Source organism: Benincasa hispida, chromosome 6 (genome assembly GCF_027475165.1).
Source record: "Benincasa hispida cultivar pf3 chromosome 6, pf3_genome.v1.1, whole genome shotgun sequence".
In the NCBI taxonomy this organism is placed as follows: Eukaryota; Viridiplantae; Streptophyta; class Magnoliopsida; order Cucurbitales; family Cucurbitaceae; genus Benincasa; species Benincasa hispida.
Genome location: NC_143483.1, coordinates 18538092 through 18543891, shown reverse-complemented (window position 1 = coordinate 18543891; position 5800 = coordinate 18538092). Strand labels below are relative to the sequence as shown.

General features: G+C 37.1%; 1 non-coding gene across 1 annotated transcript; it reads left to right on the top strand.

Moving 5' to 3' along the window:
- The first annotated feature begins 5399 nt into the window (after positions 1–5399).
- On the top strand, positions 5400–5473 carry TRNAV-AAC (transfer RNA valine (anticodon AAC)). The gene has a single exon. It is a non-coding gene; the product is annotated as a tRNA-Val (tRNA).
- Positions 5474–5800: the final 327 nt, after the last annotated feature.

Sequence of the window (5800 nt, the reverse complement as noted above, 5' to 3'; positions counted from 1 at the left end):
TTTAGAGGCAATAACCTACAGAAATACAATCTAACCAATGGGAGCATTAAAACTGTGAAGAAGTTGGACAATTGACTTAGCATTTAGCTGTTTCCATCTTTTTCCACCAACTAGTACTTGCAGGTGAGGAGAATCATACACCTAACCAATCAAAAAACATAAAAGATTAAAAATAAATTAAATAAATGGGGATTTTAAAAAATAGAAAAATAAGAAAAACTATTTGATGTATGTATTGCAATTAGATTTTACAATCCGTAAAAACCTAGTCTTACATTTGATGTATAAGCATTTTCCATACCCACGAGGCTTAAATACAGAGGAACAATATAGTTATGTACTAATAGTACTATCCCACGAGTATTAAGAGGGGAAAACAACTTCAACCATCTTGCAGCCAAGTAAATTATGAATATGATTTTCCTTTTCTTTTTTTTTTCTTTTTTCTTTTTCCTTTCTTTCTTTCTTCTTTTTTTTTTTTTTTTTTTTTTTGCTTATCTTTCACCTATGCACTATTTTTCATCCTTCAATCATCATGGCTAAAGCAGTAAGTAGACATAAAAAATTGCCAAGCATGAACAAAGCTGTTGCGAAATCGACAATTAAAGAACACAAAAAGGAACGTAGAGTAGGAAAAATCGACACACAGATATACGTGGTTCACTAACATTTTGTTAGTTACGTCCATGGGCAAAAGGAGAACAATATTATTTGAGAAAATGTTTTCAGAATTACATCAAGAACGGCGCCTCTAAGTTAGAGAGTTTATATATCGCACTGCTCTAAACCCTAAGGTCAAAATCGTAAATAACTACAAATAAATAAATATGCTGAATACAAAATTTGAATAGGTTGTTTGAAGCACCAGCAAACAGATTCAAGGCATTTCAACAAATCTCCACCCTGACTTTAATTCTCTCCCAGATAACAGATGTACCAAATGCAACATAAATCAATATCGCCAGATGTACCCAGGCTTCTCCCCCATGCCTCAAAGTGTCCCACAAAGGGGACCACTAACAATTCAAAACATTCAACAAGTCCAAACAATGTTGGAACTTGCCTTGTGGAACCGGTTTGGTGAACATATCAGCAGGGTTATCAGCAGTACCAATTTTCATCACTTTAACTCTCTGTTCACCTCTTAGTTCTCTCGTGATGAACTTGATCCTTGGCTAGGCATATTGCACTCAAACTATCACAATATACAATAGCTTGGTCATGATGCAAACCAAGATCACCAACTAACCCCCACCAGCCCCCCGTACTAGGTTGTTTGAAGCGCCAGCAAACAGATTCAAGGCATTTCAACAAAAGCAACAATGATAAGCTGAGAAATCCACATAACACTAAACACATACCACTAGAATCCCTAACCTCAAACAAATTTGAGGACTGTGTAAAACAAATACCTAAAGTAACAAAAACGAGATAACGAAACCAATTACCTACCCACCTAAACCAATTATCCATGTGTAATGAGTAAAACTAAACCAATTAATTTTGAAACCACTAGAATCTAGCTTTTCTCAGAAACATCACCGTTGGAGTTTTTTCCAGCGACTAATGAAATCAATGATTCGGCTAGCTTTTCTCTCAATTTCTTCTTCAACTTTTTGTTTGACCTGAAATGTGTGAAGAGAACAACTTCTAGATCTGGAACAAACATGAAATAAAGCTTGAGGATGCTGGAAGGAGTCGATCTCTCAGATCTTGACGGAGGTGGTACAAAGCTCGCGCTAGAAGAAGTCGACGATGGAGATAGAGAGGACGAGAGGACGAGCTTTCGGAGATAGAGAGTATGAGCCATCAGAGGTATAGGTCTGAAAAGTTGCCTAAAAAGCTGCCAAAGATGAAGAATTCCTGCATTCGTGGGTTTCGTGTGGGTTGTGAGTGAGTGAAAGTGTGAGAATGAGAGGAAAAAGAAAATAGAGGGGAGAATGAAGCGGGATATGAAAAAATAAATGGGGGAAAATAGAAAGTGTGAGGAAAAATTAAGCGGATCTTTAATGTCGATTTAAAACCAACATTAAAGGTACACCTACATTGTCAGTTTAAAACCGACATTAAAGATCCACTTTTTTAAATAAAAAAAAATCCACATTAGACATCAAATTTCACTTTTTCCAACCGACATTAAAGCCCAAAATTCCTGTACTGATAGTCCTCACAAACTGATCCTAAACATGACTTGCTATCCTCCAACTCATCCTTTATATCGACATAGATTACCTCATCGCTGCACCCTCGATGATGTCATAAGATATGTGTAACAAGCCGAGTTCCCATCCTCTCTCAACTAAATCAGAAGATTGAATGATTAAGTCTCTCAAACTCTGAAGATCAGCTCCAACCTCAGTTTGAAGACTAAAGCTCTCCTGGAGGTTGCGAATCTCCTGCTCAAAAACAATATTGTTAATAGTAAATTGACTAATCACATCTTGTAATAACATACCTGAGTCAGCGGTGTGAGCATGCATCGTTATGTCGGATGTGGCAGGATGTGAATCAAAGTGGAACTGGTCCCATCCTAGGTTTCCATAGTCATAGGACTCCTCCCATCTAGGCCGATGAAAACCGTCATCCATATAACTAGGATACCCTCCCATGGCGTAGTATCGTGGTATAGAGCTCCACTGCAGACTTGGCCATGCTTGCTCAGGGTGATCAGTCCTACATGCTCGCACATGCTACGGCTTACCTGCAACCAACTGACTAATCAAAGAAGTTAACTCAGCAAGTTTACCTTAGAGGTCAGAACCTCGTCAATAAGTCGAGATGCTCCACTCGATTGTCTCCATCCTTGTTAATGATATCTGTCCATGTTTAAAACACTGACACAAAAGGAAAACAAATCAAAAGCAAAAGAATACTCTAACTAGAAATTTAACTAACTAAACGTCCATGGCTTCCCCAACAACGATGTCATTTTTGACAGGCCCAAAACTTACGTAGTCAATAAGCTTCAAACTTGATCAAAAGAAAATTTTTAAATACCGAACTACTTCTATTACTACTGAATTGTAGCAATAGTGGTAAGTCTGAGTCGATCCACAGGGAAGCACGATTTGTTTCGTTCAGTTAATTTTCTAACTAAAGTGGTAAATGAGGGGTTTTGTGTGGAAGAGATATATGCGTGAAATTAAAAATAAAAAGGTAAATGTAATCTAGAATAGGAGTCTATCTAATTTCTAGAGCAAGAGAGAGTTTCTTATGCAATTTTTTTCATTAGGCATCAATTGTCAACCCCTCAACCTATTAGAAAATCTAGTAGTCCAATTAGCCAAATTTGATATTAAACCAAATTAGCCCTAATTCAACTTAAAACTCTTCCTTTTTAGTGACATATACGTTAAAATTGAATTGCATTACGAAAGGGTTCGATTGTTGAGACATGCTACAAGCCGGAAAGCCGTATCTTATTGCATGATATATTTGGAAAAGATTATATTAGGACATACATGCATTTTGTCAAAAAAAAAGTCTAAACTTTACATATGCGATCTTAATATGCGAAGAGATGAATTTATAGAAAACGAGGCAGCGTTGCAACGCTGAAGCAATCAATCAGAAGCATCAAGGAAGAAGTCCAATGCTAGGCCCAACGCTCACTTGCGCACGCGCTTCGCTCTCCATACGTCAAACTTCGTAGCATCGCAACGCTGAGTATTCTGTCCTTCAGCATTGGAGTTCAAGTGTCAAACGGCGTTGCAATAGTGGCGATGTTAACATTCGGAGCGTTGTGACGCTCGAGGCAACGTTGCAACGCTGGCCTGCACTTCAGGCTATTCCCTCTAAGCGTCAGGTTAGCGTTGAACCTAAGCAACTCAAGAGCGTTGTGACGCTCTGGCAGAGGCGTTTTGGCCTTTTTGATTCCTTTGAAGCCCGGATGCTCAAATCAACTCCAAATTGCTTCAAATTAATCCCGGTCTGCTTCAAATACTCAATTCTACCTCTTCGTTGCTCAATACCTACAAAATAGGAGAAATAAACACATAAAATTCAATAATGAGCCAGAATTAAGCTAGAATAATAGCTCTTTCTAAGAGCTATCGCACGCACTTTCAATTATCGATCCACAACCCCCCCCCCCCGTTAGCTGCTTGTACTACCAGTTAGCAGTCGGTGATTTATAAATTTTATTTGACTAGCAAGGGTTTATGGACGACGATAAACACCGAGCTATCAATCAACAATTGTAAAACCCTTGCAGATTGGATCCCTAGTCTTTTTGTTTCCTATGACTGCAGGAGTTATATTGATTATTCCAGGAAACCATTTAAAAGCCACGATCAGGTCTCTGTGAATGTTCTTTTTTCTAGGAAGGTTGACAATGCATACACGACTCCAGTACTAACAATTTCTAGAGCTAAAGAAATGTATGATACTCAAGGTTAGATCAATTAGGATGACAAAAGTTCATTAACAATTAAGCATTATACAAGTCTAGATTGGATTTCATACAACAGTGGCTAAAAACCAAGAAATTCTCTTTTTCATTATTATTGCAGGGTTATAATTAGTCTAATACTATGACTTGTAGTATTTCTATGTTTTGAACAAATTAACTTTTACACAATGAACTTACAATATATATCAATTTACCCTAAATTTTCAATTTGATAGAATTGCACCTTAAACCTTGTCGCGATCCCTGCCTTAACACTAGAATTGTTTTTATTTTTTGTCGTCTTGGTTGAGTTACAACGGTTGATTTGTGCATTAATGCGATTTAGTTTTTTTGTGCAAAACATGATTCTAATTGAACCTAGAGAGTTCCTGGAGACTTTACATTGCTATTTCTTAAATTTATAGTCTTGGTTTCTTTGATGGTCTATCTTGATCTCCAGCAAAAATTTGGAGTCGCACATGACCCATCTATGCTTGAGGTTAGAAGACTTACCGGTGCAAAAATTTTATGCTAATGTGAAGAAATGTGTTCTCATGCAACCAAAATTTGAGCACTCAGCCCAGACAAAATCATTTCTAGCAAGAGGTGCTAGAAAAGCCTTCAAAGAACTAAAAGGGTTCCTTGTTTAAGTTTAACTAATCGATTTGGCTGGAATAAGGAAGCTGATTTGATATTACAACACCAAACCGACCATGATTGAACCTCAACAGAACAATAGTGTCATAAACCATAAAGATTTTAGCTAGCTAGGGAAACTTGGACTTATAAAGGGAAGAATTGTAATGGCAGCAGGGTTGCACTGACGGCCAAATCGTGACGAAACAGCATTGAAGGGACAAGGAATCGAACATTTCTGCTCCGCTCTGATAAACGATTTTCCCACTGAAGATGAAGATAAGAGGCAGTTTTGCAAGGTGGGTTACGAAAAGTATCTGACTTTCTCATTACATGATCATATTAAAATTATTAGAGATCCGATTTAACATCTGGTGTCGTGGTGTAGTTGGTTATCACGTTAGTCTAACACACTGAAGGTCTCCGGTTCAAGTCCGGGCGACGCCATTGATTTTTCTTTCCAAATTTTTCCTCTTTTTCTTTTTTAACTTTGTTTTTCCTCTTAATCAATAGTGAATTTTTCACTTTTTTTCCTTTAGAAGAACTTCCCACCTTATTTAATTATGTGGCATGAACACTTTTCAATAAAAATAAAAAAACTTAGCGACAAAAATGGTAATTACCAATTTTATTATCTTACGTTCAAGTGCTCTTTCAAAATATATATATACACACACACACACATATATATATAGCAAGTGCTATTTTTATATTTCCCCAAATTTGTATGATACTAGCTGGTTGATAACTATGTGTGTTGCATATGTTCGCATA